The sequence below is a fragment of the Chaetura pelagica genome, unplaced genomic scaffold, assembly GCF_000747805.2.
Source record: "Chaetura pelagica isolate M959 unplaced genomic scaffold, ChaPel_1.0 scaffold205, whole genome shotgun sequence".
NCBI classification, from domain to species: domain Eukaryota; kingdom Metazoa; phylum Chordata; class Aves; order Apodiformes; family Apodidae; genus Chaetura; species Chaetura pelagica.
This window is the reverse complement of record NW_009953318.1, coordinates 874983-887927: the sequence shown is the minus strand read 5'-3', so window position 1 is coordinate 887927 and position 12945 is coordinate 874983.

Below are 12945 nucleotides of genomic sequence, written 5' to 3'. Positions count from 1 at the left end.
GGTTAAATTCCTTTTCTCTTTCCCATCAAAAGCTGAGTACCCATGAATTACTTTGACAGAGGAAAACTGGTGGAGCATTTGCTTGGATTTAGCTTGGTGTGTTCCCAGCCTTTGTCTTCACTGCAAGTATTGCTGCCAGTGATTTCCCCCAGCCTAGCCACAGCCTTGAACTGCAGAGTGATTTGATTAACAGATGATGAATTATGCTAACTTGAACTGTAGCTTGTGGTTGAAGTCCCACTGTATTATTGCTTTGATTCTCAGCAGAGTTGGAATATTATGCTACAGCCCCCATTAGGCTGCATAGTTCAGATTTGAAGCATTTCTTAAAATGAAGTTAGACATGTTGGTGATTGGATGGGAGTTCATTTATTGAAAATACATACGTGTATAGATTTTGCTAATACTGCATGAAATAAGACTGAATAAAGGTAGGAGTAAGTCACTGAAATATAAGCAGTTCATCAGAAAAGTTCACAAAGTTAACAAAAACTTCAGCTTGTGAGGCCAAAGTGTTTTCATTCTAAGGTGTCTAAGAAATCTTGAAACAAGGTAATACTTCTTTTCCTCTGTTTACACTAGTAAAATTTCTCCAAAAATCTCCAAGTTTTTTTTTTTCCTCTTAAAGCACAGACACTAAAAGAAGAGGTGAGGGTGATAGAGGATGCTGAAATATGAATAGAAGTTATAATCTTAGCAGCCCCTCTTCTGTTGAAGCAGAGTTCTCCATATTGCCATGAATTTCTAAGCCCTCTTCAGAACTTGAAATACTGAACCAAATTCATTGTTAGCTTTGTTTTGAAGTGGTTTAGACCATGACTTGAATTATTTGAATAACCAAGTTACCTGAATGTACTGTACTGTCCTGTACAGTTCAGGCAGGAAAATGCCTACTATATTAATCCATTTGTCTTCAGCTAAGATGCAGTTGTGGTGTTTTTATTCCTTTTTTTTTTTTTTTTTTTTTTTTTTTTTAAGAAATTATGCAGAGAGTTAGAAGCCTTTCTTAAAAAAATTTTTAATTGTGTTTTAGCAGTAGTTTCTATCAGGTTCTTGAGTAATCCATGCATCTATGCATCTTTTGCATGGTTAATTTTTCTTAATGTTGGCTAGTACACATTATTCTGCATTCTTTCCTCTAAAATTTAAATAAATTGAGTGAGAGCTTATGATGACTCCCTTGTTTATTATCACCCAGACTCAGCTTGATGGAGTTGCGAGAGATAGGGAGGGTAGGCTAGAAAAGAAGACATACAGAAAAAAAAAAAAAGAGATTATAGTATTGCCTTAAAAATGCTTGTTGGAACACATATAAATGAATTATGTTACAGAGAATATTGTGCTTCCCAACCCATGGATACTGCAATTAAGCTACTACTTTGCTCCAAATCTATTTATAGTTCCTAGATTATGTGAAGTCCTTATGAAATTGTTCAGTACCCATGGTTACCAAACACATTTTATAAACCCACACAATTCTAGTGCTGTGATATATCAGCAATTTTTTTGTCTTTTCCTAGCAATAGTTTTCTGGTACAAATCCTCACAGGTATAGATAATAAAATAAAAAAATATTTCCTGTCTTTGCAGTAAGCTGTATTTAACATTACTGTTTCTGCAGGGCTTTACCATCAGCATGGTATCGTGGCACGTTGGAAACATAGTCTTGGCCTCCCTTGTATTCCAACAATGTCAGTGTTTAGGACATAGAATTTCTAAATAGATGAGAGAGCTAAAGAGACTTCATCCCTAAATCTGAAATGGAAACTGCCCTAAGCCACATAAACCTCCTGTTTTATTGTCCTTTTCTATTGAAAATGTAAGCAGACAGCAGCAACTGTTGCAGCTATAATAATTGTAGCATTAGACATCCTGTGATGTTTTGGTATCCTGGTAGGATTCAACTTCCTTTGTTTTGTTCTTTTAATCTGATGATTCAGGAAATGTGTGAAATTGAGGTGGGCATGCTGTGTCTTATGGATTATCTGTAATACAGAGATAGGAGCATTCCCCAAAGACTTTCACAGCCATGAATGATTCCCTGTGAAGGGTTACACATGAGGGGAAGAAAATGTACGTAATTGGCATAATATAGTGAAATTAAACATGTTATTTCTTGATCCTTTTGTTTCTTTTTTCTTATCTTTAATCTATTAAACCATTATTTGTTTTTTCTTTTGTCAGCTCTGATATATATGTTGCACACATAGAAAATTCATGTGATGTTAATGTGAGTAAAACCAAAACATACATATTTACAAACTCTGTTATTTTTATCTACTCCTTTCCTGTTTTGCTCTAACAGTCCCTTCCTATGTGCTATGTCTATATCTAATTAAATCAAGTAGCAAAAGCCAACACGACACCCTGTAAGTATGAGTAATTAGCAGGTAAGGTGTGATTGCCTTGGGTAATGGGTAATGTTTTGGCACTAATGGGCCATTACAGTGAGTGGACCTTCTATTTTCAGCACTTCTTTTGTGTTGTCCTGTGCATTTTCTGGTTTTCTTGCTGACAACGGCTTGAAGTAAAATCTCAGCTAACCAGGTAGTCCACCTCACCCAAATCTGCTCCCTAAGAAAAAGCAGTAGAGAAAAGGAAGTATTTGGAGTAATGTTAATATTTCAGAAGTATTTTAAAATCATTTAGAGTTTGTATTGTTTCCCAGTTGTTTTTAAACAGAAGCTTACAGGAATCCATTCAATTCACAGGAGAGCTACAAAACTGTAATGTTCATATTAATTTCTATGAACTGTTTGTTGTATTATTGCAATTCATCTCCCCCTTCACATTTGTGTTACACTGTAAACACAACAGTTGGAAATAAACCTGAAATTTCTATTACTCAAAAAAAAGAGGGTTTTTGGGGGGGAAGTAAACAGTTTGTATGGAGCTTTATTTGTAGAACATAGATTGTTATTTCATTTTCTTGTTCTCTCCCAAACAGTACTCAGGGACTGGCAGATGCAGTATTATTATTTATCAATGGAGAAAAAATAACTTTGTGCTCACTTCTGTCAGCATTTATGCTGTCACTGGGTACTGGGAGACTGAAGCAAACAGACACAGGTTCATGGCCTGGCAGGAGGCAGAAGCTGCATCTGACCCTGGCTTGGCTGTTTTCACAGCCCACCACATGCTGACCCTCACCAGCAGCAGCTGCACCCATGTGAGTTATTCTGCAAGGGCTCTGCTGAGTGGCTTCCCATCAGGAACAACTAAGCAAATACCCATAGTGTTTGCTTAGCATTGTTTAGGAAGGAAGAGACTATTTGATCATATGCTGCAAACCACGTAATACCTGGGACAAAAAAGACTTTTCCCATCTCTTTTTAGTCTGGCTATGAAGTTTAACAGATTTGTCTTAGCCAGAGGATGGAAAGTCTGTCTGAGGGAGGAACATATCAGATGTCTTGAGATATAGGTTGTCAGCAGCTATGAGCCTCACTCCTCATTTTATACCTGCGTTGGGAATGGCATGTGGAAGTGGACCAAAGCTGGTAGGGTAGAGTGTGACATGCTGAAGCAGAGAGCGGGCAGCTGTTCGGAAATGAAAAGCAGTGAAAACAGGTATGTCCAAATGGCTATCTGGTTGCACTGCACTCCTCACCCAGCCAGCGAGGAGCTCTAATGTGGAAAATGTGTAGCCTTTTTGACAAATTAGCACCCACTAAGTCTGTCAGAGAGGCTGGGGTGCTGGCTGAGGCAGGAAGGACTGCTCCCTCCTCAGCTTCCCCAGCTGCGACAGCGGGACACCTCCAGCCCGTGGCAGTGCAGCTGGGCACCAAGATCCCTGCAAACTGTCCCTGAGAGGGCCAGCATGCTCACACCATCTGTATCAGTTGACACACAGTGTAGGAAACTGCTCTCAGCTACCTCCTAGCTAAGTCTTGTTTCTTTAGGGACTCCAAGTTATTCCAAACTGGAATGTGTTTGTGCAAATGCTTAGGATATGTAAATCCAGGACCATACTAAGGTGACAGTATTTGTGATCTGAGCTTCAGTATGCTGTTGACAATCTGATCTCAGCATCTGTTGTGTGAGGTAATTTGTCTGTCTTGGCCTTGTAACTAGTGTTAGGCTGAGCAGAAAGATTAACATACTGTGCAGATTAAGGGAAAGCCAAGAACAACATTTCCATGAATGTCGCTGGAAGTAAATTTGTCCACAGCATTATCTTGCATATGTGATGTGTCTCCCCATGAATTGTTTACTCTCTTTCTTCCAGATACTCAAAAATTCTCTGTGTTTTTTTTTCTTTCTGATTTATGTGGAAAAATAACTGTCATCACACTTTTGCCAGTCTCTGGACATTGTTCTTGTTTAATGTCACTGTCATCTGGGCCGTGTGAGATCACTCCCATTATGGACTTAGATGACCAAACTCTTTTAACATACATTATTTGATCTGTCTATCTTGAATATGACATGAGTAATTTTAACTGCATTAAGTGTGAATAAAGCTGTACTTATAATCACAGACCAGTGGCAGGAAAAACAGGCATGAGATAAAATAGGTAATTGGAAGAAAACTGAATGGTGTCCACTTTAAATATGCCATTTCAGATTTATAGTGATTTATGGTTTAAAATCCATGTGGTTTGGGTGTAATTTGCAAGTGGAAAAATTACTAATTAATATGAAAGACCTATGTATGTGTTGAAGAGAATGAATCCTAAAGCACTAACTGGTTCATACTCACTCTCTACATTTTTACTTGGGCTCACTGCAAAACCCATATACAACAAAGGAGACTATGCATCTGCTATGACAGAATTCAGGTTGAGTAAGAGTATTGTACTTCCCAGGAAAATGGTGTTTCTCCCTCCTTTTTTCTCATTCTTCAGTCTCTCCGTCTATTTTAATTTTTTATATATTTTTTTTCAAGTCTCAATGTTTTTTGCTTCACTTCTCCCCCCATTTTATTTTCTCCTGCATGGGATTTGATCCCAGTACAGCTGGGGCTCAACTTGATTTTTTGGAAGCAGAATTTGACCAGATTACACATTAACTACAGTAAGCGCAATCATCCCCTTACTGAATGTTCCCACATTTAAAGTGAAAAATCTTAATTTTACTTTAGAAGATGCTGCTAGTACTTCTGTAACCTCACTGTGTAGTAAGAAAAAAAAAAAAAGAAATATACCTAGTAACTTGCATTTTAATTGTATAGATCTAAGCAGTTTCATACTGTAAATCATCCTGCCTAATACTACAGTTTTGCAGTACGAATTTGTAAATCCTTGCAGGATTCACTCATTATCACTTAAACCTTGCAGGATTTCCAGTTAAAGGATTACGTCTGCTGTTCCTCTGGAAGTGTTAAATGTTGATCAACTCAATGAAGTCTTGCAAAATCTATGTGTGGCTGAACAAGATCTTGGATATCATCAGCAAAGAATGTGAACTCCTCCCAAAAGGGAACTAATTTCCTTTCTAGTCATGAAAATGCAAGGTTGGTAGTAGAAGGAAACTATAAAAAATCCCCAAGAATGCAGGTGCATTGTCATAAAACTTGAGCAAATAGAATTTTATTTCAGTTCTGATTCTGATGGCAATGTTGATTTCTCCTCATCTGGCAGAAGATATTTGCACACATCTTTTTAGTTCTATTACTAATTTTTAATTAAGATGAGATTGGCTCATCACTGATGTAATTTAATCTTCAAACTTGCTGTTCCATTGAAAACAGAGAAGATACCCACACTTCTATGGGTAGAATGAATACTGGGGGAAGTTGTGCAAATTAATGGTAATGGATTAGGACTAAGAGTAAGTAAAGAGTAAGAGATTTTCTTATTTCATTATGTGTATATTTTACAAAATCATTAGGTGAAATGAAGCCTGTTTTGAAAACAGTAGGAGGGTGGCTTTTGACTTCAATGGCAGTGGATTTCACCCATTACCTTCTAAAGCTTTTGAAATAGAAGTGAAATCAAGACAAATTTGTTCTCATTTATGTATTACACTGCTAAAATGTTTGATAGCACAAAGGAATCATGTCAATGTTTTACCTGTTTTGGGCATAAAGCATTTTTTAAGCTGTATCATCTAGGCGTTACAGGAAGCAGGAGTTTCTCCATTACTACCCTTGCGAGGTAATTACCTAGGATAGAAACACAGACTGATATTAGGAGAGTTTGTCTATCAGATGTAGAATGCACACCTGGTTGGTGGTGGTTTCATAGCTCCAGTCTCAGAAGACTAAGCAGTCAGTTTCCTCAATGGAGACTGTTCATTACAGCACCTTTTATAAGACCAGTCTTTTTGGGTCTTTGACTTCAGCTGTTTGTTTCTGTCCCTTCAATTTCCTGGCAAGTGGTGATGAAGGTGCAAACCTTCTATTTGTCTCTTAGTCAAGAGATGCCCTCTGACACAAATACACTTCTATTGGCAAATTCCAGTATATACTCAATCGATATCAATCTAATTTTAACCTACTGTGTTTTGTTGTGGTTTTGGTTTGTTTGTTTTAATTTGTCATGCCACGTGGTCTTACAAGTTCCAGGGCTGTTTCTTAAGCAAAGAATGAAGGGAATTTAATCTCCTTTTAGGCTGCAGCTCTACACAATTCAGAAGTCTGCAGCAGTTCCTCATATTCCTCTCCCCAGCCAGTGTTTAATCAGTATTTTGTTCTAAAATGATATTGAAATAATTCTGAAATATTATTTGGGATACAGTTTATAGGGGTATATGTATGTGCCTGTGTGTGTACATTTATTTATATATATCTATAAAGTAATGCTTGGTAGGATGCATATCTTTTATTTGGATGGATTTTTTTTTCCTCTTGCACAAAATTATTTTTCTCTGTATTGATCTTTTGGTTCTTGGAATTTTAATACCATAAATCTAAACATTTTGCATAGTTATTATTCCAAGGGCAACATTGAGTGTCACACAGGATTGGATCCTTTTTCCTCTTGATTAGTTCTACAGAACAATTCTAAAATGCTGATTTTGTAAAATGGTGATCAATTCCAGAGGAAGAGTGTGATGTTACAAACAGAATTACAGCTTCACACCTGGCTTACACAGGAGAAGAACCAAGAAACAGCAAAAGAGAGGTCTGTCCAAGTTAATTTCTTTTTCTATAAATGTTGTATTTTCTTTTCTGAAGCTTGTTGCAGTGAGGAGGTGCCACTTTAATTCAAATGAGCTATAATACAGCTTCTGATGAGTCTGTAAGGCGTAAAGCATCCCGGACACACAGGCTGCCCACAGGAAGCCAGGCAAATGTCAAACTGAGGTTCTTCTTTAAGGGTTAAGGAGGTTAGAGGCTGTGGTAGAAGCCCACGGTGCAATTACTTCACATTTATGGTCACAGATTGCTACTGAAATCTTTCTGTCTAATAGTATTTGATGAAGCATTTAACATTTTGTATCACAGTGGGCTAATACAGTTCAGAATTAATCCTAAATATTTTAAGTGCATGAAACGTGTCTAAGAATTTATTGTCTCAATATGCCCTGATTTTTTACTTTAAGAAAATCTCAGACACTTTAAAATATATTATTGAAAATTCCATATGCTGCTAGAGATGCTATAGAATATTAAAAAACAACCAAAACAAAACAACCACCAAAAAACCAAACAACTTTGCTCAGTGTTTTTGGCCATTTCTTTCTCATAATGAAGTATGTATTAGCTCTTTGAGGTAGCTTGGCAGTCCCATTTTCCTGGGCACTGAAAAGCATAAAATCATTGGCAATCACGTCGCTATTGTATTTGGACATAGAGGACAAAACCTAACAAATGAGGCAAATCTTGAGTCAGAAGATGAGATTGCATCAGATAATGCAACTAAATTAGCTGGGAATGAATTATTGGCCAGTCATCCCTTTCCCAACTTTTTTGCCAAGGTAAGGTCTTGATTTATCTTTGAGGTAGTACTGATTTTTTTCTTCTTTAATCTTGAATTATTTTATTTATTCAGTTTTAATTAAGATTTGTTAGGGTCTCATATGCTTCCAGGAATGCTTAAGGAGCATACTGTGCATTAGAAAACTCTACTTGGACACCCACTGTGGTTGTTCTCTTTATTCCCACCCTGCCATCTGAATGACCTGATCCAGGCAGCACATATTTTTACCAGTTTTTCAGTTTTATAATGTAAAAAGCAGTGTATATGAATTTATATGAAGGTCTTGAGAGATGACTCAACTATTGGCTTATATCTCTGCAGCAGAAGGCTGTGGTTTCCATTTCCACCTCATGTACTAGGCTCATACCCAACGCTTGGCGCTGCATTTCAGTGACAGGGGGTGCTTCATGGTGGAAGATGTCATCCTGAAGATGACATGATGAACTCAGCTCTATTGTTTCTCCATCTGGAAGTGAAAACCCCAAGGAATACTTCATGAAGAGCAGGAGTTTAGCTTAGGGCCCTGCCAAGTGTTCTTAAAATCATTGCTGTGGCAATGTGTGTGTGAGAAGCTCAGTATGTGAGAATGGTGTTTCTGCCTCCAGAGCTTTTGCAGCATACACTGTCCATCAGTGTCCTGCATCCATTGTGCCATTTGTAAAACACTCAGATTTCCATTAGCAGAGCAAAAGTTGCAATTTGGTGTGAGTTACGGCAACTGTAACAAGTTAGCTTTGCTGCTGCCTCCCTTTCCTGCCTTTGGAGAGGTGTCTTCTTCCTGTTGCTGCAGCTACAGGGTGAAAGGCCATTGTAGAAGTCAGTGTGTGACACCACTGGAGCTTGTAAATGCATCTGCCAAGGGAAATGCTCTAGCTGATTGCATATTTTTCAGTGCTATGGAAACAGTAATTCTTTATGGTGTGTGATGGAGGTGGTCACAAGGGGCTAATATTGACAGTTTATACATGTCTTTACCAAAGAAGCTTGATGTATCTAGGAAAATTAGAATATTTTCAGTTCATGAGGTTGTTCTGCTTTTACACTTAAAAAAATTCTTTACCATCCTGAAGTCTAAATAGTAGATGTCACCTGTTTCTGTCTATCTAACCCCTTGTTACTCCAGCTTTTCTTCTCTGTAATCCTATTGCAGCTTTCTGCTCTTGTTTCTCTCCTTATCTTTTCAGAGGAAGAAAGAAATAATTATTTCAAGTAATTCCCTCCCTGTTCTGTCTCTTTTTCCTTTGGTTTGAGAAACAGAAAATGCTTGATCCTACCTATGAAAACTGATAGCCAAGGGCCTGACTTCAGCCCTGTGTTTTCATGTTCTTCAACGGGGAACAGGCTGATGCATCTGCACAGATCTTGGCACAGCCCATTAATGAGCTCATTCTCACCCAGTGAACTGAGAGTACATTTCAGATGGATTTGAGCTTGGGTACACACAAAGAAAATGTTTCTTCTCTTCTCTTTAGGCTGGGCCATTGATACATATACAGTACAATATTTAGTGCAGTAGGTTTTCATCTATTGAGGTCAAAACTTACTCCCCTTAATCCTGAAGCTATTGTGTGAACATTCCAAAATAATATTTTGCTAATTACTTGCTATCTACTCCCTGGTAGTCTAAATGCTATTAAGAGACCTTATTGCAAACTGTTTCCATAGATGGCTGTAGGGCCTAAAAAAACATTTGTCTGGGTTTTTTGGTTGGTTGTATTTTCTTTTGGTTTCCTTTAGAACTCTGCTTAGGAACTATAGAAAATCAAAGCTGTAATTTTATTGGATCATGCATCAGCATGACATGATTGGGCAATATTCAGAGTGCAATTCAGATGCTGAGTGTGCTAAAAAAAAGTAATTTAAAAAACCCCAAGCCACCAAGCTCAGATCCATAAAGCCCACAGATGAGAAAGGATTCTCTCTGTTAAAATCAGTCACAGGTAGTGTGGCTTTTCTTCAAATGTGATTTAAACACTTACCATATAAGATCTTCTTTAAGTCTTTCTTTTCTAAGATACAATTGAGCATGTTACCTAAAAGAATAGGGCCCTGTATCATTTTACCATTGGTGCTTTCTAAGACTGCTTTTATCCAGTAAGGATTCTTACTAGACTGTTTCTACTTTTAATTTATTTCTGATAGGTAATAATGCATAGGTTTTATGTGAACAGCACTACAGGTTGCTTCAGTGAATTCCTATAAACTGGTCTTTCTTCTAAATTTTATAATATCTTGGCCTAAAGTGACTATGGAAATACTAGCAAGCAACTACTTTCCTGGTGGTGTGACAGATTCTTCCATTTACACTTGGAAGTGTACGGGCATAGACAGCTGAGAAAATAACAAAGAGGAAAATGAGATGTCAGAAAGCTCAGGTTAAAACACTGGTTGTCATCTGGCATGATGACTATCTAAAATTTAATGCAGAAGTGTGTTACATACATCCACGTGTATTTAAAACACAGTGTTTGTCAATGTTTTCTCAGTTTCTGACTGTACAGTGTTACAGGGCCAGAATTATTACAGGCAGAACAGATTATTAATAAATGGACAGTCTTACTCCAGCATGTTTAGAGACATAAGCAAATAACTAGAAATTATGACCAAGAATACTTGGACAAACGAGTTTAAATAGTTTAAACAGCTTTTATAGTGTACAAAAGTCTGTTCTGGGTTTATCATCCCATTGGGCTGAGGCATTGGAGGGTGCTGTCTGACCCTTCTTGAAACAAGTTTTGTTGCTTCTGCAAATCAAATATGATCATTGGTCCTGTTCAGAAATATGTGTAGGGATCACACTGCCATTGCACAATTAAATTAGCTCTAAGTGGAAGTGTCAGGCTGCTGGATACTGGAATGGATTTGTACCGTAGTAAATGCAAATATTCTCAGCAAAATATGGAATCCTTCTAGTATCTTCCTCTGCGTACCGTAGTAAATGCAAATATTCTCAGCAAATATGGAATATATATATGGAATCCTTCTAGTATCTTCCTCTGAAGAGGTCTAGTGCTTTACTGGGACTTAGCTAAACCCACAGCTGACCAGTGTGCCAAACTTGTTGAGTTACTCTCTAGGTTTCATCAAAACTCAATTAAAGAAATATTTTCTCAGCAAATTAGATATTAGGCAAGGTTACAGTCAATAGTGACACCTCATTATATGACAAATATTCCATGGGTGGGTTGGTTAGGCCTTTTTGGCCATGGTACCTTTGCAAATTGCAGAGTGGTGCCAGTGACTGCGACGAGGGGCAGCACACAGTGAAGTACCAGACTTGCTGGTACCAGTGGCAAACTTGCCTGGTCCTCCTCCCTCCCTTCACCACAAATATAATTTAATGAGCAATTAAAAATGCACTTTAAAGATGTTTTATGATGGTCTATTATCCCTAGGCAGGGGGCACCAGGATCATACCAAGGATACCATCACCATCATGTTCTAAAGCCCTAGTACTCACAGCCTCCTGGCAGTTGCTTTGAAGAGCTGAATCTTTCTCTGTGTTTGAGCTCAGAAATAACTCTTGTTGGAAGTTTGTGGGAAATCAGTTCTGAAAAGTATTGGCAAGTGATTAAAAAATATGTTCTTTGGTATAATAAAGAACATCTTGCATCTTTACAAGTAATAAAAATGTTCAAGTAAAACCATTTTTGTCCCTGCAGTTCTCTTGACAAAAAACTCAGTTGAAAACCCTAAATTAAATTTGCCTTACAGTCCACAGAAATAAGAGAGCAGGCATCTTCAAAAGAGTCTTGTGTGTGAGCAAAATTGTACAAAAATACTCTGCTTTTAGACAGTTTAGGTAGCTTTCTTCTTTGAAAATAATAAGGCAGTTAGATACTTTGCCAAAATTTTAGTGGGTTAAAATACAAATATCTCTACAGAAATCTGGAAAGAAGCCATTTTGGAACATGATTTTTATCAACGGGGATTAAAAGGAATGATCAAAACAAATCCGAAGTTTTAATAAACAAAAAAGTTTCCATCTTCATTGCTTATGTTAGCAGTTCCCTCTGTTATGCAGGTATTACTAGATTGCAGGTAGCAGATGGGATTCTTGTTTTTCATTAGACTTCAATGTCACTTCATGTATATTTACAACTTATAACAGGTCTCATGAATTCAAAATGAGATGTTACAGTCCACAGATACTACTGAAATAACAGTTATGCAGCTTTTATAAAATAGTCAACTCCAGGTGTTGATCCATAAATATTTATACACATCAGTCATCATGGAAGCAAAATACAATTTGGACCTGAGCCTGTACCCCATAAAATGGATAAAAATCACCTCGTACTAGAAATTATCCTTTTAAATACACCTGAGAAAATAATAATAATTAAATAACAATAACAGTAATAATTATAATAATGACAATAATTATGATAATAACAGTAACAATAATTCTCCCCCATTCCTATGTGTCCCTCCAAAAAATGGGATGGGGAAGAGGGATCAGAAAATGAAAACATGACAGAGTGGGGTATGCATTTTTCCTAAATTTGGAATAAATTCTTGAGACTTGTAAGCAAACTCTTTTTGCAGACAAATTTTTCAATTGTTTCACAGTGTTTGAACTTGTGAATATTCTTTGCATGCTAAATTCTATTAAAGTAATTTTTATGATGCCTGTGGAAGTAAAGGCATACAAAAATGCATTTTTAAGTCAGTGAAAAAATTATTTTAATGTTATATAACTAGAATGCAACCAAATGGACTTTTCTCACTTAAAAAAACACTCATTCAAACCCAGACAATTTCAATACTAAAATACAATTTTTAATTAAATTTTGAAAAAAAAATTGTAATTGAAACAAGATAAATATCTGGTAAAGCAGGAGCTGTAGACCAGATTCTTATTTATTTACACCCTTGCAGATATGAGGATCTTTTCATAAAGTAACATTGTCACAGATCTATCTCGTGGCACTGAGATCAGTATTGTGCACACGAATGTCTGACAGCACAGAGGTGAGGTGTGAGAATTTTTATCCATTGAGAAGGCCAAGCAGTTTGACAGATCAGAAAAAATAGGACCAAATCCAGCCTTTACATGGAACTTTATATTTTCACTCTT